Raw genomic sequence first — 24,098 nt, 5'->3', positions numbered from 1 at the left:
GCAAAGAAGAACAGGCCAAGGCCTACTCAAGGGACCGGGATTGGGCTAGTAATCATCATTTTCTGGCACTCAATAATAACACTCAATAAATGATTATCCAGTCATTGTATTTTCTTTAGATAAAGGAACCATACATTTATTACAAACACTACTAAATTCTATGCATTGATTTACAAATATATACATTAGGCAGATTGAAAATACAATAGGTGATGTTGCATGATCACCTTTGACCCCTGAAAGGGGTCATACAAACACATCAGGTAAGTCTGTTAGATTGATCCAAGGTTCAAGATCAACAAGCTGCATGTTATAAACACTATCATGTTGTGCATCAATTCAATATTCCATAATACCATGTGTAAATTGACTTATTATTGTTAATATAGCATATCTACCTTGATCAATAATTACTGTCAACATTATTAATGCAATGAAGTATTTCAAAATGAACAAAATATATGTGTGTGCATTTTCAATATACTTTCAAACCATGAGAATTCAATCAAAGTAACAGTTCCTAGAGGGCATCACCTTCTGATCACATTACAGTATATGCAACCGTAGATTTAGCCCCTGGAGGGTGCCATACACCATGTACTTTCCTCATACATCTTCAACCAGAGATCCAACCATAGAACAAGCCACAAAAGGGTAATGAACACCCAGTTGTACAGGAGAATTTTCAGCCTCTGTAGCAATTTAGAAAATGTGCACTGTGCAGTTGAATAAGTACAGAAAATATATTGCTAGGCACCACTATTTTTCTAATAAAGACCATAATTTACTATGGGGTATCGAGCCAAATGTGGACCAAATGCCCACAATGGTAACATAGAGAAGCTCCTTATTTAAGACCAGTACTGACATTTCTTTAGACACAAGCCTACAGAGTTGATAAGATGTCAGGCTTCTCAATCTAATCTTAGAGCTTTTTGAGTATGTAATGACAGAAGATTTATTGCAGGATCTGAGGTTTATTGGTCTCCAGTTGCACAGGTTATGCCCAGAGTGATTCTTTGTATTGTTTGTAGGGTATCCTTGAGCACAAATATTAATGTATCAGTATGGAGGGTAATAGGATTGTTTCATGTGGCACTATCATACTACTATCATCGTCAGTGTGAGAAATGAGGTTGCTGTTTGATTGGGGTGTGAGCCTTGCTCAATCAGCAATCACAATCGTTTTCAGGGTAAGGTACAAGCAAACGAACCCCAAATTAACTTGTGGTCAACACCCTGGTAGCTTGGCACAGAGAAGTCAGGCTTAACTTAGAGGCAATGTGCAAAGCATTTGTGTAACACTTCAAACAGTGAAACAGTGAGAATACCACACAAAAAGCATCCACACTAATTTAGAATAATAGCACTGAATTTGATAAATAAGACAAGACCAAAATGACAAAGATTAAATCAGTAGAATCGGAGTTCTACTCCATCCGGTCTGGTTCAAAGTCAAAAGTTCAGGTGGCTCGCAAAGTAGAGCAAAGCTGGTAGCCTCTGATTAGTCCCACTGAAGATTTACCTTCTCAAGTTATGTCCCATTGTGGGAGGCTCTCAGTGTGGCATGAAGAGCAGGCCAAGCATCATGGACGGGCAGGCTGGAGTTTCACATTAGTGGTCCCTGCAAAGGGTCGAAGTTGCAATGCAAAGAGATTGGCTAGTGGCACTTTCTGCTGCTTTTTGATGCAAGTGGCATGGTATTGGTGCAAATGTGCCCCTTTGCAATTGTGAAAAGCCCAAAAGTTTGATTTAACATTGCTGAGCTACAACAAGGGTCTAGAACCTGATGTGCATCACTTGGGGGTTGGGAACACAGTACAGCAGGGTCCCTAAGCTGTTTCGGGAGCCTTTTATCTTCCTGAGGCTCAGATCAGGAGGCCCACAGACTTTGGAGTCACTCAGTCACTCAGGGATCCTGGATCGAAGATGGAGTTGTTGATCCAGTTCTTCCTCCGCAAGCAAGAGGGCAGCAGGCAGCAGGTCATCACAGCAAGGCAGTAGCTCTTTCAGAGTAGCAGTCCAGCAGAGTGGCAGTCATTTTGGCAGCACAATACTCCATCTCCCTGGCAGACTATGAACAGTTTCAGAAGAGTACTGTAGTGGTGGTGTCTAAGCTCCCTTATTTATACCTAGTTGTTCCTTTGAATTTGGGAGAAGTTTCAAGAGGTTTCCCTTTAAAGTTCCCAGGCATCCTACCTTTCCTGTCCTGGCTCCAGACTAATGACAGGGCTTATGCAGCCCCTTGTGTGGAGGCATGACATACCCTATTCAAGTATAAGTAGGGCTATGCCCAGCTCCTCCCTCCCATCTTGCCAGTCAGGGCCCATCCAATCACCTCTAAGCTCTCAATTGTATGTGTCTGTTAAGGAGAAATACATAAAGCCCAACTGTCACCTACAACGAGTGTTGCTCGCCCTGCGGCTCAGGCATATAGTTCAGGGCCTTTGACAACCAATATAGCTCTCTGCAGTGGGCTCTAAGGATACAGTGTTTTATTTTATTTTGCTTTGGCTGCCAAGAATAGGTCATGTCAATTATGTTCTTCTGATTGTCTCCACTTGTAAGGCTTTAAGAAAGTTACGTGCCTCTCTTACCATGTCCTGATTTTTACTTTTATTAGCTAGGATAAGACCAGTTTTGGCTTCTTTACATTTCTTATTAAACTAGGCAGTGCTTTTATTTTTAATAAATATCATTGTGTCTCAGTATTAATATGAAAGTACTTACTTAAGGAAACAAATAGATTTGCATTTATGTTAGTGGTAGTTGTACTAAGCCTAGTAGGGTTGGAAGATCCATGTATCATTTGCAGGTATCATTTGCTCAATAAGATCTTCTACTTCTTTATATGTACAATCCTATGCCTCTGACTGTTGTTGTATACAAACCCATTTGATGGTCCTTCTGTTTTTCTAAACAAGCAGTTCCTTATTAGGTGGCAGATTAAGTAGGCCTTTGACACTATTTAAAATGTTTTCTTGGTCAAATGTTGGGCATTATGGTCACAATCCTTATGATCTATTACTTCCATATATATCATGTTGCTCCATAGTTGCAGATGTAGCATAAGATAATCTAATCTATCCTGTTTGTATCATTTATCCCATTAAATGTGTGATGTTCCTTAATATCTGAATGAGTGCAACCCATTACATTCCCTATCACCAAGACCATAATTAGTGCTGTCAACTGGCTTGATGAAAAAACCCACGTTTTATAGGTGGCAAATCTAATCTGGGTGTAACCTACTTTTCATCTTGTGACTCTGTGACTGTTGCAATTGTGTTATGCCCATTCAGTATGTCTGGATTGTTTTGCTTTTGGACTATTTACTGTGGGTGAGTCTCACCACATGTGTCTTACCCACGGTATCCATATGGTAAATAGACTGTGCATGTTTACCGCCAGTGTCTGCCTCTTAAGACAAGGCCCCTGAAACGCACCTAGGGTGCTTACTGATGTGCACAGACAAGTGCACACATGTATGGGCTGCAAGAGTGAGACTACTATTGTGCACAGCCCAGTAACTGTGCACAAGCAGCCTGGCCCAGATAGGACTCTGCAGGAGTAGATATGGCCTTGGGTAAGCCTTATAACAGTGGTGTACACTGATAAGGAAAAATTTGTGTGATTTACTCTTTTGTCTGCAGTGACACTTTATCGTACACATGGAGGAAAATGAGGGGCATATTGATACCATGTTGCACTGAATCTGCATCATTTTTTTGCAAATTTGGTGCAAACTTAACTCCATATTTATATTTTGACGTTAGACACGTTTAACATCAAAATATTGGAGTAAGCATAATTTTTTGGATGCGTGCACCTACCTTGCGTCAATGAGGTGCAAAGTAGGCATACCCATCTAAAAAATGGTGCTAACCCCATATTTATCCCCCCATGCTAAAATGACACACGTGTGGGAGGAGGGGCTCAATAATGGTGCCAAGCTTGGTTTGCACCAATATTTAACGCCCGAGTCAGACCATGAGTTAGGGGACCAGTGGACCCATTTCCATGGTGAAACACCACAGAATGTGCCCACCCCAAGCCCCAGGAAAACTCCCACCCGCTCCAGAGGGACACCAGATAAGTAGGGTAAGTATAGGTAAGTATTAAAAAAAATGCAAGTGCCACTGGGGGCCTGACATGGGCGCCCCTCCATGGCACTGGGTGCAATGGCCATGCCCAGGGGACTCTGGTCCCCTGTGCTGACCATTGGGGTGGTGACATGAGTGATGTTGTATGGATGGTTTTGTGTCAGGAAATGATACTAGGCTGATTAGAGGCATTTTTGTTTGCCTCTAACCAGCCTAGCGTAATTTTTTGAGGCAAAACCCCTTTCCCCCGTACCGTCAACCCCACCTGGCTAACGTCATTTTGTTTGACGCTAGCCCACTCTGCGCACCGGCTGGCAGGATTCCATAAATTTGGTGTCTAGCTGGCACTCTGGAATGACACAAGCCAATGCTATACCTTTTGACGCAAAACTGCGCTTGCACAGTTTTGTGTCAAAAAGTATAAATATGTGCCTAAGTTTAGAGTGCAGTTCCATTTCACTTTGGCCTACAACATCCAGTGACAAATCAAAATGCGGTGGAACCTGTGTGAGAAAATCGAACCTTCCACCCCCCTTTAAAAACTATTGTGCAATTGGAGAGCTCTCTCAGTTGGTGTTTTTGTGCTCTTTGCTGCCTGCTCTGGGACTTTGACAACCATAAAGCACTGGAAGGGGGTACCTCCAGGGCCAGTGTTTCTCCCCCTAGGGCCACTGAGGCTGGCCCCCTTAATTCCCCTGAGGAGAAGTTGGGGAAAAGCCCTTGACTTCTTTGCTGAGAGAAACATACAAGGAGGAAGGCAGGTGCAGTGAGCCAGGACAACCAGCTCCCTATAGATTAAATCACTTTGGTGGTGAGGAGGTCTGCTAAAACTGTTCCTCATGGCTAGAGCTCCTCACCAAGACTAAAGTGGGCCAATGGCAGTCAAACTTAGGCAAAAGAGACCTGCATTATTGAATTTTGAAGATTGACAAACTTTCACCCTTTTATCAAAAGGAGCACTTTTCAACAGATACCCTCATGGTGGGCCAAGGCCCTAGATTTGTCACAGAATGTATTACCCATGAAGGGGCATGCGTGGGCCTGCCTTCCTAATTCTACTTGTGAGTATGCAGGAGGTGGAGGGGCCAGGGATCCCAAGTCTGGTCCTTAGCCCCAGCAGCTGTGAGCCTAATGCCCTCTCTCTATGCCCGTGTCTGGGGATGGTTTGACAGCCTCCAGGGATGAGATCACCCCGCGGGCAGGGAAGAAGAGCTGCCCACTTGGGGATCCAGCATGGGTAGATAGGGGTGGGCTCCCTCAGTTGCCCCCAGGCAGTGGAGGCATGTCTGCGGGGTGTCTCAGGTGGGACCGGGCACTCCTACCTTTAAAACACTTGCAAGGAAAAGAATAGCTTTGTGGCTGCCCTCAGCACAGGTTCTGGCTAGAGCAGGCCACAATGCCCTGTGGGGCTTGTTCATTTAAATATTGTGCTTGTCTTGTGGTGGTATTAGAACATTGGGGGCAACTAAGTATCACATTAAAACATGTCCCAGGGCTGACATTGCAGCCTGAATACAGTTTGAAACTACCAATTTGACTTGATGATATAAACCCCTTGTTGAGTCTTAAACTTCCCTTTTATTGCATATAAGTCACACTTAGGCGAGTCTCTAGGTAGCCCTTAGGGAAGAGTGTATTGTAATTAAAGGATTGGACATGTGCTTTTCAGTTTTCCATGTCCTAGTAGGAAAAAACTCTTACATTTATTTTTCACTACTGTGAGGCCTACCTGTCGCATAGGATAACATTGGATTGCCGTATTATATTTATTAAGTGCTAAATTTTGATTGGACCAGGTAGTCAGTTTATGTTTGGTATCTATGAAATTGTAATGAAAAATCCTCACTGATGGTACCGTCAGATTTTTTATTACTGTTTTGAAAATACCACTTTTAGAAAGGTGGCATTTTCTCCTCCTAGCCCTTTTATGCCTGCAGTCTGTCTTGGGTCACGTGACTGCGTGTAACTGACTGATAGACTTTGGAAATTCCTCCTAGACAGTCACACAATAGAAGGATTAGACATGAATGGGTGTTCTGCTGGCAGGATGGGGGTTCAGTTGAGCACAGCCCCACATGCAACTGAACAGGCTGGGCTGTACCTTCACACAAAGGACTTATCACCTCCACAATTGTCACTGCAGCCAGCTTTGAGCCAGGGTAGGGGTCTCAGGAAATTCTATGCCCTTCAAAGTAGAAACCTTTAAAAACCTTTCTTAATTTCAAAGGCAGATTTAGACATAACAATAGGACCCTCAGACTCACTCTTCAGTTCATTTATGGGCCTACCTGCAGAAAGGATGTTCAGAGGACTGCCTGCTGCCCTGACCTGCTGTGCACGCTGCAAGACCGCTTTGCTGTACCTGGAAGGACTACTTTGCTGACTGGAGCCTGCCGTGAACCCTCAGAAGCCAGCCCTGCTGTTTGAGCCCTGCATCTTCACCTGAACCGAGGACTACCAGAGTGATTCCAATGTCTAGCTTGCTGATCTCCTGTCAGAGCCACAGGGACTCAAAAGGGTCTCACCATTTGAAATCATTTTGAACCCAGCCTGAGTGAGTCCTTAACCCCCAAGTCAAGTCCCACCAGCTCTGGACCTTTGGTTTTGGTGCTAAGTATGCCCAGTAGGCCAAAAACCTAAATTGAACACTATTTGTGACCAAAAAAAGCTCTCAGAACTGAGGGGAGACCGAAAACAACCTGCTTTTTTGTCCATCCAAGGTGCATCGTCGGTCAGCCTGACTTCGGTGCTGTTCCCGCTATGTTCTTCTCCGCAGCAGCAAATCCTGTTCAGCGGTTCTTTGCTAAAGGGGTAACCAAAACCCGGAAACTGTTTTCAGCTACAGCCTTCTGCCTTGTCCCATTTTTGGAGTTTTGACTTCCAAAAAAGAGTCTAGGGGCCAGATTATCAAAGTACCTGAAGGTCCATAGGTGCGAACGGTTTTGCATTTCCTGATTTGTGAATTTCTTTTAGGAATTTGCAATGTAGGCAATGCAAATCCAAGGGTGCTAGGCTCCTAAGGCCCCCTTTGATGCACCCTCAAAAAAATGTGCACATGAAAAGTGCACACATGCCCTAAGGGCATATGTGCACTACATGGCACTTAAAAAATGGATATTCAATAAATTTTTTTAAATTGCATATGGTTACCACCAACTTGGAGTTGATGGTAATTGCATTTCCTAAATGCTCAGTCCATATTTAGGAAATGCATAATACACATGCATAGGTAATTGCAAATCGGTATTCCCTATTTGCAGTTTCCTATTTAGGGAATCGCAAATTGCTATTCCCTATTCGAAGTCGCAATTTTAGGGAATCACTAAAAATTGTGATTCTCCAAAATTGCACTGTGATACCTTTCATACATCGTGAAAGATGATTTTGCATTTGCAAATGGTGGAATCTTACAATTTGCACAGTTTGAGAATGCAAAATGACTTAATACATCTGGCCCTTTGGGCCTGATTATGAGTTTGGCAGTATTGTCATACATGCGGTTACATAGACGAAAGATCGCTGCAGTCTCGCCCTCACCGCCAGCAAATCAGGACCGCGGCTAGTCCAATGCTGATGATGGAGGGCAGCCTGACAGTGCAACCACTGTCCCAATCATGCTATTGCTTTTTGCTGACATGACTGTGGTGGTCCAACCACCACGTTTAGGCTGGTGGAAACGGAGGAATATAAGACTGAAACTCACCTGTAGACAGCGTAACACATCCAGTGCCACCATGGAGGTAATCCTACACATCCTGCTGCCTCTTGTGCTGCCCGATGGCACACAAAATGGACACCTTTGTGGAAGCAGCAAACGGTAAACCAAACACCTACCCATTTACTCCAACTCTGTAGTGAATCCTAGTTTGTTTTAATGGGATACAGGAGTTAACTAAGCCTGTGGCTTCCAGACTTGTGCCCCGTCACCCAGTGACTTTTACCCTACTTAGCTTGCTCTGTTTTAGCGCATTTATTTAATTCATTATTTTAATCAATGTTTAGCATACCTGGTTGGGGTTAGGCCTATATGCTAGCGTATTAGAACATATCGCACACTTCATTATATCTAGTGATATTGCAAGATGGTGGGGGTCTTTGTGTTAATGACTCTTGTCTTTAGCTGTCTGTTTCTTGCACTGTTCATTATCCTAATCCTTGCAGCCCATGCAACTTATAACAGATTGCAGTTTTTCTAAAAATAAATCTATAGAAAAATTACTGCATCTTCATTATTGCCTGTGTGTGATTGAGACATGTTGTTAATGTGAGAAAGGGGTAATCTCAGTTTAACCACAACACTCCCTGAGATGTCACACTCTTGAGTCCATGCGTAAAGGCTGCCACAAATCACCTTTGACTGTTTTTGGGTTTTTGGTGAGGTACTGCTTATGAGCCGGAAGAGTTGGGACGACAGTTGCGTATTGTCATCCTTAAACCAGCAGTCTTGCCTAGAGCAAGAGTCCAACTACAACAACTCCACAGCAACTTGATTGGCCGCATTGACCTGGTATGTGAGCTGTGCTCCGTGGCCCAAATATATGTTATATGCCTTGGTTCGGAGTTGTACACTATGTACGTCCCAATCACAGCACCATAGTGCCCCTTTGGCCAGGTCATTTACTGCACCACCACACTGTACAAAATGTAATATGTGTGCACATCCTACTTTCAGGGATAGTGATGTCTTCATAACATTGTGTCACACAACAGCAAATCCTCATCGGTATCACACCTACAAATTGAAGTGACACTCTCACATTGTTCACATGCTATGGCCTGTCATGAAAAAACTTATACATCTGCATGAATCTGTCACTGAACCCAAGCACACCTTCCCTGCAAAATCCTCTCTCAAGAGAATTTAAAGTAAATGGATTGCTGAATAATTTATGAGACAAACATCCAAAGCACACAATGTAAACAATCCCTGCAGAATAGGTATGATATCATCAGAGCGCCCCAGAAAGGCTGCTGTCTTGGGACACATTTCACTTGCATATTCCTCGAAAACACTATTTGCACCAGAACTGTAGCCTGATAAATATCAGGGACAACCAATAGTATAACCAAGTGTCATGCTCATGAGGCAAATTTGTAAGTGCAAGTCTATAAAGCAAATATACCAGTAACAGCATGGGTCACACATTTAGATAAAATAGGTGTAAGATACACACATTAAAATGGGCACATGTCCATTCAAATATATAGTAAGGTAGCACACATGACCACCCTCTATGTATGGACAAACAAACCTCTAGCTTGCACAAATTAAACAAATGTCCACTCTACATCAGGGGGAGAAATTTAACCCAATAGATGTTGACAGTGGCCAAGTCAATAAGAAATACTTACCATATGAAACAACAGCTGATGCAATGCCACCCCAACTGGATTACATTCCACACACCCATCCACCAAACATTTCCTCTTGTACTGGTTGACTGCAGTCCTGGTTCCAAAGTCAGATCTTAGCAACCACGTAAGATGGATCATCAATCAAGGTAAAACAGATGCAGATGTAGTCATACATCACAAATTATTCATGAACATCAAAAGGTAGAAAGGTAATTGCAGGACCAATGTGTGGCAAAGAAATCAACTGAACTTTATTAACAACACTCCAAAAATGGAGAAAAGGCCAGTGGCCAGTGCTTAGTAAAAAGTGTGCTGAGCACACTGCTATGCCCCACAACTTGCATCACACATCACTGCCACAGGAAAGGGCATCTAGTGGGCATTCCAGGAACGTCACTAATTACTTTTAGGTGGGGTGGGATCGGGTTTTGGGTGGGTGGTTTGATCTGAGGAGGGGTAGACTTCGCTTTGGGAGGGGTCAGCTTTGTTTTTGGTTTGGTTAAGGTATGGGTGGGTCTGGGAGGTAGACAGGTGTCACAGGGGAGGGCCTGGACACAGAAGGGATGATTTGGGGTCCTTTTTGCTTTAGGCTAAACAGTAAACTGTCTTTGGGAAAATGCATAGGGTGTGCAGGAGGGATTGGGGTTGGGAGGTTGGAGAAGAGCTTGTGTCAGGTGTGACTTTGGGTGTTGTTGCTGCTGGTGTGTATGTGTCTGAAGTATGTTTCTGTTTTGTTGGCGTTCTATGCGTGTGTGAGTGTGGGTGTTTGCTGCTCTTGGTGGGCTGTGATGTGATGGGAAAGTGAGAGTGTTGGATATGTCTGTGGGTATTGGGGTAGTGTTTTGGGATATGGTGGATATAGTGACTGTGTATGTGGGTGTTGGGATGGTGTCTAGGGGTATTGTGGATGTGGTGTCTGTGTCTGTGGGTGTTGAGGTGGTATCTGGGGGTATGTTCGATATGGTGGCTATGTCTGTGGGTATTGGGGTGGTGTCCAGGTATGATGGATGTGGTAACTGTGACTGTGTGTGTTGGAGGGGTATTGGGGGGTATTGTGGATGTGGTGGAGGTTATAAGTGGGGTGAGTGACTGTTGAGTGCTTGCATGTCTTGTGGTGTTCTTGTTTATGTGTGCTGCTTGTGACTGTTGAAGTGTGAGTGTGCTTTGGACAGGTATGAGAATAGGAAAATTGGATGGGGAAGAGGAAGTTGGTGGGGGAGGATTATGGGGGATGGATGGTTGCCGTAGGAGACCAGAGCCTACAAAGATCTCTGTAGGCCAGACATAGCACTCTGAATGCCTTCCAGGTACACAACCATCTGTTGGAGCTGGGTGCCCTGCACCTGGACGGCATTCGGAATAGCAGTCTGACCCACAGAAAAGCTCCTCAAGTCAATAGTCTCCCCACTCAGGGCAGCAGGGGTAACAGGGTCAGGAGATGAGGTGCCTTGCTCAAAGTAGACGGCTTCCCTCTTGGGAGAATGGGCCCAGCCAACTGGGTGGGAAGCAACAGGGAGGGTGGAGATGGAACTGGGGTGGCAGACTAGGATGTGGCAGGTGTAGGTCCTGCGTGTTTCCACACCATTAGGGAGTGTCCACTGGAGGTTGACCCAGAAGAAGATGATGTGGAGCTGGTCTCCTCCGTGGCACTCCCCTTGCCCTCTTACCTACTGGATCCCTTCGTGTCTGATGTTTCATGAGTAGAGGTACCATGGTCAGCTGCTTCCCCACTGATGTTGGCCCTGTCTCCTCTGTTTGCCTCTGGTGATGCTGAAATGACAAATACAAATAGGGTCAGTCCATGTGTCTGAACACAGTTGAAAACAGCTTTGATTAAAAAACATTACCAGAATGTACAGTAGTACCCAGCCACAAGGTCCTCAAAAGAGCCTCCAACATTTGCAACACCACGTGCATGCATGCTAAATGAACTGTAAACATTTGCACACATGAAAATCAAATCACAGACGACTTACATTACATGAGTGAAGTTGTCCAGTCACAATACCATTGGATCAAGGAGGAGAGCTTGTCACCTTCAATAGTTTGACTCTTGTAGACCCTTACTAACCTGTTGGCATCAAATTTAATCACAATGACATGGATATTCCACAGATTCCACACAAGGTCCAGCAACCAGCAAATGTTTATATACACAATAAATCATCATGATGAAATGATGGGCAAAGAATCCGGCCATGTTGCAGTAAAAAGTACAGTAGTCTAAAGAAGGTGACATAGAAACACCATGCCACACTGTAAAAACTCACTAATGGTAACTTCACAATATGTACATTGTCTCTATAGTCTAATGGAAGTTGTATTAATGTTGCTTTTCTAGATAACGTATTTTGAACAGAAAAGTGCACTAAAGATAATCTGGTCAAAATGTCTGGGAGATTTGTCTACAAATATCCACAGTACAATGAATCAGCTAGGTATAGGGAAATCACCTGTCGGTACTTCTGAGAACATCCTTCTAACATTACATCACTAAAGAACAATAGACCATTGAATGTTGTTGTCGCTCGGAGAATCTCCAGTACCTGAAGAGGGCCTTTAGCATGCTTCTCAAAAGAAAGGCCCATCTCTGTATCTTTTTGTCAAGTAAACAAAGATTTCATTGGATTACTGAGTATACAGACTCACATATGATTCCAGCATTCCTGCTTGTCATTCCCTGATGTATGTCAACAGTCATGTAATGAAACTTCAACAATTAACATGTGCAATGCACTTAGCCAAATGATTCAACATCTATGACATGGAAATGCACATTGTGAGTAATTACTGTAAGTCTACCTGTCATGTCCCTCATTGCTTCTACAACTGTTTGTGATAAATAACATGGAGTAACAGGTTAGGGTATGTGTGACCCAACAAACAACAATGGTACACTCCTGTCTGTGGTAGCACATGAACTGTATAACCTTCATATAAAACTATTTTCCAAGAGATTTTGGCATGCCCACATATGTGATGGAATCAAAAATATCCCATGAAGACAGGTAGATCATGTATGAAACAGTAGCAGAAAAGATACTGCAAAAGTGAAAGGTACACATGCTAACATGTGGGCACAACTACGGATGCCAACAGTGATGTTAACCAAATCATGTAACTGTACATTCCCTACATACCAAGGGAAAATATTGCTCAGTGACTGCAAATAAAGGACAGTGTATGCTTTATCACACATATGATGGCCACCATCACATGAGAGACCATGACACACTAAAGGCAAGTGGCCTGTTGGGTACAGATGCCAATACACCCCCTTGAGCAGACACATGGCTGCCTACAGTGATCTATTACCTCATTTTGTTTGACTTTGGGGCTGACACACTGAAGTCAAGTGGACTTTTGGGTAATAATTACATCCACATCATAAACAACATGAGATGATTGACCACTGCATTCAATCATGTGTCTGCCCAAGAGAGTATATTGGTAGTGGACAGTACTCTGTTGTGTCCCTGGTTACTAGGGCAATAGACAAGGCGCATCACCATACACCAACTACCACACCTAAACAAACAATAACTCATCTTGTTTATTGCACATTGGCCATCTCCAATATTCATGGGGAGATAGCTGCCTCTAACACATCAATCTGGCAATGTAGCAGGTAGGAATCTGCTCAGAACTCACCCCCTTATAGCTTCTGTTCTCCCCTCAAACGCCCATCAAGCTTAGGGTAGGCCACCACCAAGATGATGGACATCAGGGGAGTCAGGGTCCAGAGTGCACCCGCTCACGTTGGGAGGACAGCCCCAGCTGGACCTCCACGATCTTCCGGGCCCAGAGTGTCAGGTCCTACCACTTTTTGTGACAGTGGACATTCCACTGGTAATAGAATCCCTGGGTCTGCACCTTCCAGGCAATGTCTCTCTAAATCCCTTGCTTCTGATGGTGTTGGCAAGTATGGATGCAATAGCCAAATTAAGAGGTCACGATTGCACTTTTTTAGGGTAACAGGTTGTATAACACACATTTTAGAAACGCCTAGCATAAGCATTTTGTAATTGTCAACAAACAACGTGTACAAAGCACACATGGTAATAAGTACAGGGACATAAATATACACTTGTGGATTAATCTGCTGACTATCCACAAACCTGGCCATGGCCTACACTGACTAAGCAAGCCCACTGACATCATATAGTCCAGGGCCAAGCAGCATGCACTGTGATGTGAGTCACTAGGAAACACAACACACCATTGTGACCTTCTGATGTGTAAACTACTTGTGCATGACTGTTTAGACACCTGACTCGCTGCACACAATCTAACCAGGCAACTAGGATGGTACAGACTACACCCTAAGACTTAAGTGACAATGAAAGGGCTGGCATGGGTGTCAATGAAAGCTTCTTCTCTGTGAATGCGTGGGCATGTGGTATCAGAAGAGACACCGCTCATCAAATGTGGCACTCCTACGGAGATGACATTCTACATACCAAGGTATGTTTGGTCTGATTGGTTACATGTAACAAAGCTAGTGATTCACATGTCATGATCTCCCCTACATAACCAGCTAGGTGCACTGTGGGCTTGTCACTTGTATAATAGGCCTGTACTGTACAAACATGACTTCTAGAAAGATGACAACAGACCTTTGGAAGTAAGGGGCCTGTCATTAGTCAATTTCACACATTGCCAATGAGGGTCAATGGAAATGAGTACCAGGTCAGGTGCTTAACTCAGTCCTCATTCCTAATGTAGCCAATGTAAAAACATTCAGACCAAATCTTGTTTCTGAAGAATCATTTTGGCCACAATCAAGGATCAGAAGGTCTACAGGGAGAGTGCGCAGTGCCTCAGTTGCATAGCCACAGTTACTGCGCACTAGCCTGGGCTATGTCTCATACTGCGAAAATGCTTTGACCAGCCATGCTTTCTGCAGGCTGAGCATGCAGTACCTATATGAACATCACATTTCCATCACTTCCATGTATAACAGTACATACTGTGGCCATTCAATATGTGAGTTCAGGGTTGTGTCGCACACTGAAGGGCTCAGTGATTTTTACATTGGTCACATACCACAGTTTGCCAAGGTCTGATCTGGATTGATTGATTTGTGGGACTATACACATTGCTAACAACATCCTCAACTGACCCAAACAGTATAAATACACAGCTCATGCTGTGATGCAAATACATTTAGGGTGTTGTTTACCATCATCAGATCATCAGACATATCATTGTTTGGCTGTAAAGTTTACTTGCATAGATACTAGGCCTGGGCGGAGTACGCAGAGCTGTGCTGCGCGGAACTCTGCCAAGTGGCTAAATAACTCTCTTCTGCTACATGGAGCTCCACCAGAAGGTGGAGTTCTCTGCTGTGCCCGTTCGTGTTGAGTTTGACAGCAAACACAATGCAAAGTACGTACTTGTGTTAAAACTTGCATGTGACAGCACCATGTGGTTCGCATGACCGCGCAATCTTGTTTTTCACCCTGTTTATGGTTCTGGGCCTTCAACTTCAAAATGTCCCCAATCTTTGTAACCCTCCACCCCTCGCTTGATCTACCCCTAGTTTTTTATTTATTGTATTAATGTGTATTTTTGTGTCTCAATATTTTTACGGTGTGTTAATTTTTTGTGACTTTTTGTATTTTTGTTCATTTTCCCTTATTTTTCTTTTCTTTTCTCCTGCCCCAGTACCCCACCCAACACCATGGCAGAGCAGCAGGAAAAACTGCTTTTGCCTGCCTTGTGGGTGGAGCCATCCTCAATGGGTGCAGCTTTGGCCGATCTTCAGCAAGGAGTAGGCGGCAGCACTGGTCTTTTATGTGAAGCACCAACTCCCCTCTATGCTGGCAGCAGGTGGCAGGCCTGGAAGTGGTTACCTCCTGCGTGGAGTGCTGGCAGCGCTAGGTCCAGCTCACCACCCATCAGCTGACACACCGCTGGGCTGATATCATCGACCAGGAACAGAACATGCTCAACCTTCTAGGCATCAAGATCCCGGGGCTTGGTGAGTATTACATTTTTATTGTGTTTGTGTTCTACAATGCCAACTTTTTTTTCCAAATAGCATATGGCTTCCACTCAAAAGTAAGTTATATTTAGTTTACATTAAGAGATAGGTGCTCAATGCTACATCATAGTACTCGTAACTAAGCACTCCCTTTGGCTGATTATTTAAGAAGCCATTGCAACGCAGACTCCTCTGTCCTCCTGTCTCTACAGTGAATTAGTGAAATCAATGACTTTATGTAGCTCATACAGTCCCAAGCAATTTCACAGTGGTACAAGTATGCATGCACTGCAAAAAAAGGAGAGTGAGTTGGTCCATCAATGAACTTGAGAAATGAGAATAGAATGAAAGATCAATTCATTGCAAAAGCAATACATTACCTCCAAATGTAGTTTTTGTTAAGGAAATTTGTAATAGGGATTTTTAGAATATAACCAGCTCAACATTAGTTGATCATATTAGTATAGTGCCATAGGCAATCTCAGTTAAGTACATTGTTATTGCATTTGCCTGTTATATAATCATTTTGTGGAGATTAACAGTACCACTAGAATATTTTTTATCTTCTTTCTAAGCTTACGTCAGCACCCGAGAGCAAGTATCGGGGCACTGCACTGGTGGGTCCGGCAGAACCTAGAGAGGTGCCAACCACCAGCACCAATGCTGATGGCTCTGCTCATCCCAGTAAGTCCTATTATTTAATATTATTATTATTTCCCTAACTTTTACCTCTCCCCACTCTTATACCACTTTTAATTTTGCCTTGTTCACTTTTTTATACTGTCTTCCTTTTTTTAACTTTCCTATCCAAGTTTTGTTTAATTCTTGTTATACCTGCATTATATTTTTTTCTGTTTTTTCTTGACCATTTTGTGTTTCACCCTTTTGTTGCACTTCAATGATTCCAAGTCATCATCAATCATAGTCTATAGCTCTGCCCCTCTGTTATGCAAAGCTTTTGGTTGGCTTGACTACCGGACTTTTCTAACATTCTAACAGAATGCCCCGAGTGATGTTCTTTACAGAAGATACTGCAGTGCTCACTGAACTGTAACAATTGTGGTTGCATTTTTTTAATTAAAAAAATTAAGAACGGGACCTGGCATCTGAAAACTATAAACTGCTTTTTTATAGTCACACCAACCAATGGAGCCGGCTCAAGTTCAACCACTGCAGGAGCAGATGGAGCAGGCAGAGATGCCGCAGCAGGGATGGGTGCTAGTAAGTCACATTGCTTGCTTATTGACAACTACTTTTACTCACTATCTACAAGGGCATTGTTGTGATTGGATTCATAAACCCTGCTCATTACAGCTACAGCTGTGGTTGGGTTGCTTATGGCCTCTTCTATCTGCAACTCAGCCAAAGCACACCTAATGTATGTTAAAAAAGATGGCTTCATAGAAACGTGAAAAACTGAAGGTTGAAATAAAGAATCGATGAAAAGAGTGAAACGAACGGATGCGTGGGTGGATGAAAAAGGATGCGTGGGTGACTATACGTATTGGGTAAATTGATAGATGGGTAAAAGGATGATTGAAAAAAGGGTGGATAGTGTGGGTAATGAATGGATGGATAAAGGATTGTGAATTTGGGTGAAAGACTGGATGAGAGAAAGCAGACCTTAAATCTTGGTGCCTATGTGTGCATATAGGGGAAGAATGAAAGGACGATTGACTAAATGCTTGGATGAATAAAGAAGAGAGCGAGCTCAATGACACCCCTCTATTCTTTTATAGTAAAAGCTCTGCCTACCTGCCTAATCCATCTGCCTTACTCTGCAGTAGAGTAAGTCAAGTTTGTTTACTTTCCTTACTGCCCTGCAAATCAATTTGCTGGAAAGAATTCTGATGGTGGGAGAGACCAGTGAGTAAAGTGGGACTAGTAAATGCCTGATTTGATTTCAAACTTTGCGTAGGGGATACTCTGTGACAAATGTGACAAATACAATTTTTATAGCCCATTCCATTCCCTATAGTGCAGTGCATTGTTTTCCCATCTACTTATGGCAGACAGAATAAAATATATCCACATTTTACATATGACATGTGTGACATATATAATTCATCTGCCTCTTTGGAGTCAGGGTAGAAACTAAACTAATTGTAAGGCATGTGGGGAAGAGCAGGGCCATTGGAATTAAAGTTAGATAATTGTCAGCTACAGTTGCGCGAGCTGCAGACAGTAGCAAAGTACTTGAACCACTGGCTAGCATGCCTCCAATTATTTGGCTTGTACTCCATAGTGCATAATGCCTTACTCATCGTAATGAGAGGTAATTCATTTTTATTTTTCCACTAAATGTGTCTGTTTTGTTGCTAGAAAAGCCTTTAAGAAATGAAATCACAGTTTTTTACTCTGGTCTTATTTTGCCTTAATTCTTTTCTACCAGACAGTCAGTCTTGTGTGGGGCATGAGTTGGCAAACAAATAAAACATTGGCCCTGTGAGTCTCCTAATCATAATCACATCAAATTCCGATGTCCCTAGGGGATTAGCAATGTAGTGCTACTGTGCCACCCACTATCTATCATTTGAAGAAGTGTTTGTTCAGAGCATTGTTTGCAATTTGTCTTTTGTTATTCTTCTTTTTCTCATTTGAGCTGCTCCTGACTGATGACCACCACCACCAAGGCAGGGGATGGTGGCCTAACTGTGACATCAGTGGCTGGGGAACTTTCAGACAGAATACCAGTGCCCGGTGATCGGGAAGGAGAAATAGGCTGAAATAGTTGTCTCGGACCCTGGACCCAGCAGAGCAGCACACCAGCTCCCAGACTCCTAACCAGTATATCGCCGGCACCACCACCACCACTACCAGTCAGGATCCCTGACTGTACCTGCTGCTGCAACCTCCCGCTCGACCAGGGCATTGCTCTGATGCATCCCTCAGCGGATGGACCAGATGGAGAGCTGGCTCACTAGCATTGAGAAGGGCCTTGACCAGGTCCCGACCCAGACTGTTAGTGCCCTTTGTTAAGCCCTTTCTAATTTTATTGGGGGGGGACCTGTTATGATGGGAGAGGTTGGGGAGGGATTTGGGCTGGACTTTGGATTTTCTTTGGACTTTTTCTGGATACTTGTTCGGGGAGAGGGGTGGGACTGTTGTGGGTGAGAGTGAGGGTTTTCTATTTATAAATAATGAAGTTTTTTTTAACTTCTTTTGCATCTCAAATATTTATTTTTGGTGTTTTAGACTTTTAGTTTGCGCTGCTGTCTTTTATTGTAGCCTGCTAATTTTAATCTGCTAAAAAAAGTGTATGCATTTACTTAGACCCTTGCTCTATTGCCCTCTGCAGCTATAATTATTATTTTGTTTTATTTCTAAAAGTCCTCATATCAAATCCAAGAAGGCTATTAGAACAGCAGGTTTAGAGCACCGAAATGAGGGACCGTACCTGAAAGGGAGTGTTTCCTTCAGCATCCATCCTACCATCTGTCAGCCATTCAGGCGGAGGCCAACTTAGCCAAGAGACTCTACTCAAGAGTAGCAAGTTCATTGCATTAACCCCAACTCTTATCACAGGTGGGCCTTAACGGAAGTCATCATAATTGGACTCTCCATGTCAGTTAGTCTGCCCATATTCAACTTAATTCAAACTTTCTTTTTCTCCCATAGTACTCAAAACGTATTCCTCTTGCCCTGAAGGCCACTCTTTTCCAAGTGATACAGCTTATTGACTGACGTAATCCACTCAGGCATAGCTGGTGTCTGGGGGAGAGTCCATTTTAAGCATATCGCCCATCGTGCCAAAAGAATTAGCATGAAAAACATATGCCTCTGATCTTTGCCAAATTTTACAGACCAATCATCCCCCATGTTGGTCCTGAATATTATTAACGGGAGGGTCACCTTAACTTCTGGACTCAACACGTCTCTGAGCACCTTCCTCACGTCTGTCCAAAAGGGATCAAGCTTCAGACAGCTCCAGAACATGTGTATTTCATCAGCCCTTTCCTCGTTACATTGTGGGCAATAGTTATTTGTCTTTCTCAAGGCACTTCTCTTCTCTAGTGACCAATGTATCCTGTGTACTCTTAAAAGATAGTTTTTCTTTAATGAGGCAGATTTAACTGTAACCCAAAGTGTAGCCAAAGATACTTGCCAGAGATTGCCAGTGTGCAATGAAGTTAACTCCTTGCTCCATTTTATCACCGGCAATAGAGAGAAATATTCTCCAGCCTCCATTAGCATCTAGTACCATAGTGCAACCTCCTTACGATAAGCAGGATTGTGACATATCTTGTCTTCCCAGGTATCATCCTTCTGCTCTACTTTAGGGAGCATACTTGCCCAACTCTCCAATTGATAGTATTTAAACTTGGAAACCACATTTTTCACTAATTCTGTAAACGTATGCCAAGGCATCAATTTATGCTCTAATAAGATTTGGCCCCTCTTAACCACCCCTTTTCCTCGTAATGGATGGGATAGCCTATCCTGAAGGCATTCTGTAGTGCCCAGTGAGTCCCATATCAGCACCAAGGTACTATAATAAGTTATTCAAAGCTCTCTTTGTATCTGGAACCATGTCTTACATGCTGCACTAAGGCACTTTAATCTGACTTTCTTAAAGTACTTTGGGTGGCCGTACTTATATAAAAAGTAATCACCTGCCTCCAGGGTATATTCGATCATAACTTTATGATACGGGGATAACTAAGCCGATAATTCAGAAGCCTCCTTATATTTTTTATCTGAAGGACGATGTAATATTTGTACAGATCTGGAGCAACTATTCCCCCTTGATCCTTCTTCCTACCCAGCTTCCTCCAGGTGATTTGAACTCCCCTTTATGCCCAAACGAAAGAAGTCAAATCCCCTTTCAATCTTTTGAACCATATTGTTTTACATTCAAACGGGATGGCATTAAATAAAAAGGTACATTTCTGTAGAATAACCTTTTTCAAGACATTAGGTCTACCAATCAGGGACAATGGGAGAGCAGCCCAAACTTTTAACAACTTCTTTGTTGATAACCACAGTTTATTAAAATTAACCCAAGCCACCTCCTCCAGGTTTGCTGTAAAATGAAATCCCAAATATGTGATTTCTTTTTTAACCGTAGGAGAATGATAGAGAATATTCCACCGCATTATCTCTGTCTTCTGCTAGTTAACAAAGTACCCAGACACCCTACCAAACTCATCCAAAGCACATCAAATATTTGGGAGCGAACCTGCCAAGTCACTAGTATATATCAGAAGATCATCTGCATACAATGCCACTTTTTTCCCCCACCCTCTCAAATAAAATGGTATGTTTGGAATAGACCTATCATAATCGCCAAAGGATCTATATATAAATCAAAGGTGAGAGGGTAAAGTGGACAGCCCTGTTGAGTGCCTCGCTCAATTTTAACTTGTGTCGATAGGTTACAATTTATCAATATCCTGGCTACCGGATCCTTGTATAATGCCTCAATAGTTTTATTGAAGGTGCTTCCAAACCCATTTTTCTCCATGACTCTTAATAAAAAAAGGCCAGCTAACCTGATCAAAAGCTTTAGCGGCATCTATGGTGAGGATCGCAAGGGGGTGACCATTCAACTGAGCAAGATCTATTGCACCAAAGAATTTGTGTGTCAGTTCGAAAAGTTGTCTACCTCTAATATATATACCAATGTGTCGATAACCCCACCCAGTCTTTCAGTAAAATATGAGTATAGATTTTATAATCTGAATTGAGCAGTGAAATGGGTCTGTAGGACTCACATTGTGTTGGATCTTTATTTGGTTTCAGGATCAAAGTGATTGAGGCCTCATTCCAGGATCTTGGCATTGGAGAAACTCCCCCAAAAAGTTGTTTCTAGCAAGATTGGGACCAACTCATTCATGGCTAACTTATAGAATGTGTTAGCTGAGCCATAAGGGCCAGATACTTTCCCCCTCTTTAAGGACTTAATTGCTTCCTGAAGTTCCTCCATATTTATTCTTGCTTCCGAGTCCTGTCTTGCTGTATCGTCTAGGCCCAGTAGAGAAATTCTATTCAAGTACCCCTAATCTGATCATCCGTGGTCACTGGTCACTGATTCCTCCGCATACAACTTCTGAAAAAAAGAGACAAAGACCTGTTCTATCTCTGATTCCTCACTGGCACAACCTACCTTACCTTCAATTTGGAGGGATGTAATACTGCTTCTGGTATGATCTACTCTTGTTTTCAAAGCTAAAAACTTACTGCACCCCTCCCCATACTCATAGTGCGCCAATCTGCTAGTTTCCCATCTTTTCCTAATCTTCCCTTCTAAAAATGCCATTCGAAAACATGTCCTGCTGTAGCTGTAACTCCAAAATTGTGGACTCAAGCTCTTGAAACCGGTTCTTCTCTTCTTTATGTTTATGAGCAGAAATACCGACTAACCATCCTCTGATAAATGCTTTATAGGTGTAAGGAGGTGGACACATTGTTTGTGACAAAAAACTTTGGAGTCTTGTTTTAGCCCGTCAGTAATTCCATCAGCAGAAAACAAGACCCGATATTCAGTCCACCTAGGGGAAATACTTGATGTGTCAGAACTAATGTGTACTTTTACTGCCAAGTGGACCGACAAATGTCCCGGAGCATAGCCAACATATCTCACTTTCCCACAGAGACTTCTATGAATCGAGACAAAGTCAATCCTAGAACTGTGGCCATGTTTTTTATTGTGAAAGGTACATTTTGGACCCCCACTAGCCTTCCTTCGACAAATATCTACCAAGCCCAAATCTTCCATGCCTGTTTCACCCAAGTTCTAGTTTTTAGGGAATTTACTGTACCTTTAGCAGTAGCTTTGTCCAGAGCTGTGTCCAACAAAATATTAAAGTCGCCCCCTAGAACCACTGGATACTTAGAAAGTAGTAATTAATTATACAAGACTTGAAAGGATACTGGGTCATCCAAATTAGGACCATAAAAACCTACCATAATAACCAGGTTCCTCTAACATTAATCTCTGTTATCAACCATCGCCCCTTGGGATACATAAACACTGTACCCAAAGTTGCCTTTGTGGATTTTTAATTAAGATAGCTATGCCTTTAACCATTTCAACTTGTTTCGTACTCACACAATGATCTATCCATCTAAACTGCTTAAGTATTTCTCGCCACTCGTCCTGTAACAGGTGGGTTTCTTGTAAGATTATTACTTCTTCATCTACCCTTCCCAGCAGCTCAAAAAGTTTCCACCTCAGTCCTATTACTCTACTGCCATTAATGTTTCACGATAGAACCCTCGAGTAGGCTACACTTATACTGTGCATTGTACTGGGGCGGGAGATTTGTGCTGTTAAGGTCTTTTCAGAGTATAACCTGCTTTTGTGTCTTGAATTTCCTGAGGACTATTTTTTTTGGTTTTTCTCCACATGCCCCCACACCCAGTGCTACACTCATTAATTTAGGCTTTGTTTGTGACCGTCCCCATACCACCTCCCTCCTCCCAGAGGAACCTCCCTACTTCCATTAGAGTAAAGAACTCCTATTCCAGCTCCTGGGAACCTCGGCAAATGCATTTATGTGAACTCACTTTGCTGCCTTCATCTGTTCCAGAAAAATACGTACTTCATAAGGTTCTCTTACGTTATACATCTTGTTGTTCCACATGACTCTGAGAGCTGCTGGAAATCAAATCTACACAGGTATCCCTAATGCTCTGACATATTGCATGTATTTCCCCAGCTCCCATTGTCTATCCTGCGTTAAACTGGACATATCTGATCTAATACGGAAGAACCAATCTCCTTTAGAAAATGTGTTCACTTTCAGAGCTTCCATTAAAATCTTTTATTTTATGAATAAGATATAAAGTTGACTAAAATTTTCTTGGGGTTTTTCCTGTCAGGGTTTTTCTTATAGGGGTCCCGATATACTCTCTGAATGTCATCCTCCAGACTAATATGCTGTAAAGTGGGGAACAAGTCTCTGATTAGCAAGATCACATAGGCTTTGATTTTCTTCCCTTCGACCTCCTATGGAACATTTAATAATCTAATGTTGTTTCATCTCATGTTATTTTCTAAGGTCTCCAGCCTGTCTTGAAGAAACTTCTCCCATAATTTTAATTGTTGAGTTTCTTGCTTATTCGAGAGTACCTGTACATTCAGCTCTTTCACTGTGTTTTCCAAGTGGGCCATATTTACTGTTAATATGTTTATTTTAGTCTCTATGGTATCACACAATGCTTTAATCTTTGCTTGGTTCTGCTCAGAGTTCAAGAACTTTCCTCTATTTTCCTCAGTCAATAAAATCAGGAGCTTTGAAACATCTTGAGCACCAGAATTTATGGTCTGCAAGTTTGTGGGCTGAGGTGTAGGGCTCAGTATCTGGCTTGACTGTGGGATCTGTATAGCACCCCTGCTTTCCTATGCAAGACGTACCTATGCAATTACCTTCTGATAAACCAGGCCTTTCATCTGAGCCTTTCCTGGCACAAATTTCAGTAGTTGCTTCCTTTGCCCAGAAGGAGCAATCAGTACTATTTTGCAATGCCTCAGTTCCTCTGGGCCCTACTTTAAAGAGTGAAAACAGAGGAGATTATGTTTTGGAATTCTTTATGAGTGTATTTTCTTCCAAAGTATCCTGACTGCCCACATAAGTTGAATATTGTGGTTTATGTTTTATAGGGCCCTCCCTTCTCTGGCTACTTAGAGATTTGCTGGCCCCTTGTGCCTC

The sequence above is a fragment of the Pleurodeles waltl genome, chromosome 5 (genome assembly GCF_031143425.1).
Source record: "Pleurodeles waltl isolate 20211129_DDA chromosome 5, aPleWal1.hap1.20221129, whole genome shotgun sequence".
NCBI lineage: Eukaryota > Metazoa > Chordata > Amphibia > Caudata > Salamandridae > Pleurodeles > Pleurodeles waltl.
This window is presented reverse-complemented; position numbering follows the sequence as displayed.